This window comes from Citrus clementina, unplaced genomic scaffold (assembly GCF_000493195.1).
Source record: "Citrus clementina cultivar Clemenules unplaced genomic scaffold, Citrus_clementina_v1.0 scaffold_2, whole genome shotgun sequence".
In the NCBI taxonomy this organism is placed as follows: Eukaryota; Viridiplantae; Streptophyta; class Magnoliopsida; order Sapindales; family Rutaceae; genus Citrus; species Citrus x clementina.
Genome location: NW_006262688.1, coordinates 20,819,376 through 20,828,136, shown reverse-complemented (window position 1 = coordinate 20,828,136; position 8,761 = coordinate 20,819,376). Strand labels below are relative to the sequence as shown.

At 36.0% G+C, this 8,761-nt stretch overlaps 2 long non-coding RNA genes and 1 pseudogene across 2 annotated transcripts; all 3 read right to left on the bottom strand.

Moving 5' to 3' along the window:
* Positions 1 to 210: 210 nt before the first annotated feature.
* On the bottom strand, positions 211 to 844 carry LOC112101095. Its single transcript, XR_002907158.1, has 3 exons — positions 757 to 844; positions 398 to 491; positions 211 to 287 (listed from the first exon to the last, which is right to left on the bottom strand). It is a non-coding gene; the product is annotated as an uncharacterized LOC112101095 (long non-coding RNA).
* A 128-nt stretch (positions 845 to 972) lies between these two features.
* LOC112101094 lies at positions 973 to 1,825 on the bottom strand. The gene is made up of 2 exons (XR_002907157.1): positions 1,711 to 1,825; positions 973 to 1,046 (listed from the first exon to the last, which is right to left on the bottom strand). It is a non-coding gene; the product is annotated as an uncharacterized LOC112101094 (long non-coding RNA).
* Positions 1,826 to 2,680: 855 nt separating this feature from the next.
* On the bottom strand, positions 2,681 to 2,774 carry LOC112101381 (annotated as a pseudogene).
* Between the last annotated feature and the right edge of the window lie 5,987 nt (positions 2,775 to 8,761).

The window sequence follows — 8,761 nt, the reverse complement described above, 5'->3', positions numbered from 1 at the left end:
GCTGAAGCCTCCATTACGCTTTGTTTTACTCTGGAGGGTTGTATCAGCTGGAACTTTCTTTGCAAATATTTTTGAAAAGACAAGTTGAGCCACCTTAAGAGCTTCAATTTCAAAGTCTTGCTAACATCTCCCTTCACAAGAAGAAAGAATTAATATGTGCTTAGATAAAAAATTAGCATAAGCTAAAGGGTTTTAAATAACTAGTTACCTTGTAGCCTCCACCAAGACTGCTCTTATGGTTTTCAATGGAAAAACAATTTCTGGCATAAGCATATCTGCATTTTCACCTGACACAAATGTAGATCAAAGTACCCACACCTTAATTCCCAACCCTCGAATTTCACTCGTTTCCTTTTCAAATTTCCATTATTCGAAAAAGGGGGAAACAGACGCAAACCTTTACCGAGGGGTTTAGGCTTGGATCCCTCGAGTAGCTTGCTAACAACTGACCCATCAACTCCAGCGCTATAAGCAATCGCGCTCACCAGCATCTGCAGATGCAGGCTCAACCAATCAGAAGGCTCTGAAAAACTAGACATTTTGTTACCAATATTCTCTACCATGATTCACTCTTGAGATACATAAAAGATAAGGCTCATGCCCCATAACGAAAACCACGCATGCATTTGTGAAGTATATGTCACTTTTCACCTTTCAACGAGGAATAATCTTAGCAGCCCTCTGCCTTTAGACAGATAGACAATAAGAGGTTTTAGAAATATCACATACATAATTAAAAAGAAGAACAAAGAAAACCTCAAGAGCATATTGGATAGCTTGAACACCAATCTTCTGACCATGGTTAGCAGTTTGCAATTTATCCAACTCCTTGCAGGCATATAAAAGTGCCATGACACTAACTGCAAATGCATCAGAATACATATAACATTTGTATGTCATGCATCAATCAAACAAGATAGACCAACAAAAGCCAAAAATATAAGAGGTTTACCAACTCCTTCTTCCTTTGCAGCCTTGACAGCATTTATGGCATTAGCAACTCTATCCTTCTTTTCACGCACTTCAGCTTTATTACTTCCACAGACCTTACAACAACAGCACCCGTTTCATTTCAAATCAGAATACTTCCTTACCTAACATCTCTAATTCAACAATCTTTCATCTCAACGAGCCAAATTTCATTTATAGCATGATGCAACAACAGAATAAGATGCAGTCATGTCTTCTAAATGCAATTACTGTAACCAAACAAGCAAATTGAATTCATCTTTGGCACGTTCCTATTAGCAAGGAATATATACTTCTACCAAAATCCAGTTCCAAAACTTCACATATATTATAATGTCTAATTGACTGTTTGGTACTGTTTTTCTTCTCTTTTTCCCATTTTAAAGTATCAAAGTATTTGTACGGTATCAGTCTACTCTATACTTCAATTATAATCATATGAAGATGGGAATGTAATTTGAATCCAAAGAATTAGTCAATTAATTAAATCATTTTATCCAAAATGACCTGATCATTGATCCTCTCTATAAATGAGTTTATTCAACTTTTTTAATAGCAGATAAAAGAAAATTTAAATTTCTTGGCTGGCCAACCAGGATTTAGAGTTTAGACCTGGTCATGACTTGGCCCAAATGGATCGTGCTAATAGGTCATGTTAGGCTGAGAACTTTCATTCTATGCCCAGCACAAGTCAGTTTCAAAGCTCTTGAAGAACTAATTTACAATTCCAAATAACCAAACCTTTATAACAGCAGCGAGATAAGAGTGCTTTGTACAGCTCTCTTCAGGGAAATCTTGTAAATTTTCCATTGTGAATCTCCACTGTAACAACTGCAACAGACATATTTAAGAAAAGAAAATTAGCGAAAGGGTAAGCAAGTTGTCCAAAAATATAGAAACAGCCCAAAGAAGCACAAAAGAGCCAAACCGTATAAACTGAAAAGCAGAGTCGCTTCAAATTATAAACACAATTGAAAATTCTGATAACTTGTTGGAAAATCATGTGAAATGTCACAACACAGACCTTTTCATGTCCTATGCAAGCCTTACAAAGAAGGATAACCGTCTGATCCTTTGATACCGTAATCTACAATGATAAAAGAGGGCTAAGACATATTGTTTGAGCGAAACCTCGTCTCTCTTGTCAATATACACCAGGAAATGAAAATTAATATATTACTATGCCAAAGTTGTACCAGAAGAAAGGATTAAAGTCCACCGGAAACAAGGATGAGAAGAACGTTCTCATGATGTGCTCTACTTAGGTAAAATAAATCTGTGCCAAAGTTAATATATTACTATGCCAAAGTTGTCTCTATCATCTGCCATGCAGATGATAGAGACAAAGGCATTAGAGATTATGCTGTGTTGGCCCCTTAAGTTGTACATCCTGGAATAGTCAAACCTGAGGTGGAAGCTCCCAACTTTTAACTTAAACCAGTGATGTTTTAGATATTGTAAATAGTGGGGAAATTTAATTGATTGCCATCAGAAGACCCTTATCTCCACCCTTAAGTTGTTTTTGGAGGTGAGTGATGCTTTTAAAATTACTGGAGCATCACAAGATGCATTGAGACTAAGACTTTTTCCTTACTCCTTAAGAGATCGAGTAAAAGCATGGTTGAACTCTTTACCACTAGACTCCATCACAACATGGAATGACTTGGCTGATAAGTTTCGGACGAAGTACTTCCCGCCAACCAAGAATGCAAAGTTGCAAAATGAGATCACTTCTTTTCATCAACTAGAAGATGAAAGCTTGTATGAGGCTTGGGAAAGATTTAAGGATGTCCTCATCATGGCGTTCCTTATTGCATGTAGTTAGAAACCTTTCATAATGGATTAAACCCATGCACTAGATTGATGGTCGATACTTCAACAAATGAGACTTTATTATCTAAATCTTACAACTAAGCATATGAAATTTTGGAGAGGATTGCTAATAACAACTATCAGTGGCCATCGACTAGACAAATTGCAATAAGAGGAGCAGCATGAATACACAATGTGGATGCATTTACAACATTATTAGCCCAAGTAACATCCTTAACCAATATGGTGAAAGCTATGACCACTGATCCAACAACTATCAATCAAGTTGCTAAGGTTTCTTGCATGTATTGTGGAGAGGGGCATTTATTTGATAATTGCCCAGAGAATCCAGCATCAGTCAATTATGTGGGCAACTTCAATAGACCGAACTAGAACAATCAATATTCCAATACCTACAACCCTAGATGGAAGCAGCACCCAAATTTTTCATGCAGCAATAAGAACCAACATGCTACAACATCTAATGGACAGAACAAACCTACTCATCCACCAGGGTTTCATCAGCAAAATCAAGGGCAAATAAACACCGACAATGATCAGTTCAGTTTTTTGGAGACATTAATTAAGGAGTACATTGTGAAGAATGAAGCAAATTTCCAAAGCCAGACTGTATCATTGAGAAATTTAGAAAATCAAATTTTACAGTTTGCCACAACATTAAGTAACAGACCTCAGGGGAGTTTACTCAGAAACACAGAAAATCCAAGGAGAAAAGGTAAGGAACATTGTGTTGAATGTTAGAAAATGTATATTTATAAAGGAGAAAATTGTCATTTTATATTTCAAGTTTTACTAACATTCCTACTTTTATGTATTTAAGCTTCTTATGATTTAATTATGTGTGTTTTATTTTAATTAAGTATTTTATGTATTTTATGGGCATCATGGTCATTTCACAATGAACAAGAGATCAGACGGCAAAACGAACATCACTTTTGAACTCAGGACAGTCGAAAACCTTAGGAGGAGCATAAAAGGAAAAATATCACTGTTCACATGTATGGTACTATTCGCATGTACGGTATTGTCTATGTTACTGTTCACGACACTGTTCACATGTACGGAACGATGACGTGTCATTGACCAATGATATGGCATTGACTGATGAGGTGTCACGATTCTATTGGACAAAATTTTATGCACTGTTGATCAGTGATGTGGCAGCATGTTAGTGGACCAAAAATTATGCGTACAATACATACATATACACATGATTATTTTCAACCAAACAGCGTTACTGTTCAAGCCTGTTGATTGTTCAAACCGGGTGGTCAAACTGCGTCACTGTTCAAACCGCATGGTCAAACCGCGTACTGTTGACTGATGACATGGCGTAATCCTGAGCGTCCAAATTATTTTTAATCCGATGACCATGATTTACTCAATGTATCTATAAAAAGGGGGCCTCTCTCCCCTAATTTGATATATCTGAATTCATTTTTGAGCTCCATTTTTTTTAATTTTTTCTCTATCTTATATTTTCTACGTATTTTAATAAATTCTCATTTTACCCCTGATTCAATTATAAGTAGCTAATTTTCTTTCAAGCTTAGGTTGAAGGTGAAGTCTCAACATGTGTCATGGGCTTTAATTGGTAAATTTACTTTCTCTTCCCTTTTAATTTTTGTGGATGTTTTGACTTTTCGTCGACAAATAATAATAATCTTGTCTAGATACCGCCCTGATTTCACCGGCTCCCTAGTACAAGATTATTATTATTTGGCACGATAAGCCCTTAGCACCATATTGATTAGAACGTGGTTCATGAGGTGCGGATTCCCCCCTTATGATTTAATTGGCAATAATAAGGAATATTTAGCCTATGGTGCATGTTGATGCAGATCCAGATACCCAAGTACGTCATTATAATAGATTCACTTCAATTTACTTCTGCCATTCTCATTTAAATTCTAGGATAGTTTAAATCACTTCCACCACAAACCTATTTAGAAAATTAATTCTACACACAATTAAGATCCACCTCCTCGTGGGATCGACACTCGTCACCATTAATCTATTTTACAATAGATTCGTGCACTTGCGAGTTCAATAAAATTTGCACAACAAGTTTTTGGCGCTGTTGCCCGGGAGGTAAGTTATTTTAATTCGTAGAAATAATATTTGTAAATAATTTTTTTTTATTTTTTTCTTGTAATCTTTTTATTTAAATAAAAAGAAAAAAAGTGAATCAACATTTAGAGGTAAGAATTTTTTTTTTCTGTTCTTTTAAAATTTTGTAATTTAATTTTCAAATTATTTTTCTTTGTATTTTGTTGTCTTAATAATTTATTTTTAGTTAATTTATTTCACGTATTTTTTAGTATTTGTTTATAGAAAGGTTGTAACAGCGTGATAAAGTTACCATCGTAATTTCTCTTTCTTCTTTATTTTTATTTATTTTGTTCCCATTTTATTTTATTTTTTTTGTGTTCTTTGCATGCATGGTCGAAGGTCATTATTACCTAATCTTGAGCCTATAGACCTTGAACTCGAAAAAATACTTCGCACATACAAACACATTGTAATTAAAGATAAAATTGAAATGGATTTGCAACAATAACAACCACCACCACAGGAGGGGTCATTTAAGGACTACTTTAATCCCTTAGCTAATTTGAGCACATCATGCATAAGATACCCAAATGTAGCTGCTAGGAGTTTTGAGCTAAAACCTAGTGTACTAAATTGTCTCCCAACATTCTATGGCCTAGAAAATGAGGACCTATATAATCATCTGAATGATTTTCATGCTATTTGTCAAACTTTTAAATATGAGAATTTTTCAGACAATGATGTTAAACTTAGACTATTCCCATTTTCTTTAAAGGATAGAGTTCATTCATAGTTCAATACATTGCCTGCTAATAGCATTATATCATGGAAACAAATGGTAACCAAATTTTTTAATAAATATTTCCCAGTGCATAAAACCAATGCTATTCGTAGGGAAATTTCGGAGTTTACCCAAAGAGAAGACGAGCAATTTTTCGAAACATGGGAAAGATTCAATGGGCTACTCTTGAAGTGTCCACATCATGGGTATGAGAAATGACACCAATGCCAATACTTTTTGGAGGGATTATTGCCACATGTGCAAGAATGGTTAATGACAACAAGTGGATGAGAGCTAATGTCAAAAAGCGCGTTAGAGATTTGGGAATTCTTCTAGTGACAAGTAGATAATTCCCAACAACGGAGTCGATCACTCAGGAATACTAAAAGAATTAAGCGAGTGAACGAGGTTCAAATTGGTGAGTTAAGTTCGGGAATTAAAGAAGTCAAAGAGATGGTTGAAGGTCTTTCTCGACAAATAGCATCGTTATCGACTGCTAAATCAACAGAACCACATGATCATGACTCATACCCAGATCAAGCCAATGCCATAGGTGTAATTAGAAAACCATCAAATTACAACCCATACTCCAACACATATAACCCTGGATGGAGAGACAACCCCAATTTTTCATGGTCTCAAGGATTCCAACAGAATGGACCAGCAGCTCCAGCACCACTAATGCAACTAATTCCTCAAGCTCCTCAAGCCTCTCAGCCCCCATTTAGACCATACTATCAGAACCAAAATTATCATTAGTTCTGCATGGAATTGCTTCTACCCATTTTGATACATAGTCAACAGCAACCATTATGTATTGATGGCCAAAAGACGGGGGAAAGGTGTTGTGCAAATTTTAATGTACTCGCAAGCGCACGAATCTATTGTAGTATAGATCAATGGTGTTGAGTGTCGATCCCACGAGGAGGTGGATTTTAATTATATATAGAATTAATTTTGTAAATGGGTGGTTGGATTTATGGTGGAAATGATTTGAAATATGCAAAACTTAAATTAAAATGGCAAGAATAAATTCTAAAATTGGAATTGAAATGGCGAGAATAAATTGAAGAGAAAATCTATTAAATTGACGTACTTGGGTATTCGGATCCGTATCAACATGCATCATGGGCTAAATAATCCGTATTAATGCCAATTAAATCATGAGGGGGGAATCCACACCTCATGAACCACGCTCTAATCAATATGGTGCTAAGGGCTTATCGTGCCAAATAATAATAACCTTATACTAGAGAGCCGGTGTAACCAAGGCGGTATCTAGACAAGATTAGTATTATTTGTCGACGAGAAGTCAAAACATCCACAAAAATTAGAGGGGAAGAGAAAGTAAATTTACCAAATTAAGCCCATGACACATGTTGAGACTTCACCTTCAACCCAAGCTTGAAAGAAAATTAGCCACTCATAATTGAACTAGGGGCAAAATGGGAATTTATTAAAATACGAAGAAAATACAAGATTGAGAGGGAATTACAGAAAATGGATCCCAAAAATGGATTCAGAGATATCCAATTAGGGGGGAGAGGCCCCCTTTTTATAGATACATGGAGTAAATCATGGCCATCGGATTAAAAACAGTTTGGACGCTCAGGATTGCGCCACATCATCAGTCAACAGTCCACGGTTTGACCACGCGGATGAACAGTAACACGGTTTGACACGACTTTGAATAGTAACGCGGTTTGACCCGGATGAACAGTAACGCGTTTTGGTTGAAAATAATCCTGTGTGATGCATGCACCGTACGCGAGATTTTTCGTCCACTGATATGCTGCCACGTCACCATCAACAGTACATAAGAATTTTAGTCCAACAGGATCGTGACACCTCATCAGTCAATGCCACATCATCGGTCAATGCCACGTCATCGATCCGTCTATGTGAACAGTGCCGTGAACAGTAACGTATACAGTCCCGTATACGTGAATAGTACCGTACATGTGAATAGTCTCATTTTTCCTTTTATGCTCCTCCTAAGGTTTTCGACCGTCCTGAGTTCAAAAGTGATGTCCGTTTTGCCGTATGATCTCTCCTTTATTGTGAAATGACTATAATGCCCCTAAAATACATAAATTACTTAATTAAAATAAAACACACGTAATTAAATCACAAGAATGTTAAATACATAAAAGTAAGGGTTGTTAGTAAGACTTGAAATGTAAAATGACGATTTTCTCCTTTATAAATATGCATTTTCTAACACTCAACAAAAGGGTCCCATGAAGTCGATACCCTATACATAAAAAATCTCAACCACTAAAATTGGATTTAGTGGCATCATGTTCCTTCGCGTAATGCTCTCCATTCGTTGACACCTATCACATGAAGAACAGAAAGTGTAAGCATCTCGAAATATAGTTGGCTAATAGAAACCACATTGTAAAACTTTAGTTGCTATTTTCTTAGCACTAAAATGGCCTCCACAAACTTGTTCATGGCAGAATGAAAGAATATTTTGAATTTTATTTTCTGGGACACATCGTCTAACAATTTGATCTGCACAATATTTGAACAAATACGGGTCATCCCAAGAGAAATTCTTTATTTCTGCAAAGAATTTGGCTTTGTCTTGCTTGGTCCATTGCTCTGGAAGTTGACCTGTAACAAGATAATTAACTATATCAGCATACCAAGGTAATACTTCCACACTCATTAATTGTTCATCTGGAAATGACTCATTCAATGTTAATGGCTCTGTAATTGTGTCAAAATGGAGACGAGAGAGATGGTCTGCCACAACATTTTCTGTGCCTTTCTTATTTTTAAATTCCAAGTTAAATTCCTGCAAAAGTAACACCCAACGAATTAGTCTAGCTTTTGCATCTTTCTTTGTGAGAAGATATTTAAGAGCAGCATGATCTGTGAATATAATTATTTTACAACCAATGAGATAAGATCGAAATTTTTCTAATGCAAATACTACTGCTAGCATTTCTTTTTCAGTAGTTGAATAGTTCAACTATGCATCATTCAATGTCATACTAGTATAGTAAATAACGTGGGGAATTCGATCAACTCTTTGTCCTAATACTGATCCTACTGCATAATCAGATGCATCACACATGAGCTCAAATGGTAAGCTCCAGTTTGGGGGCTGAATGATGG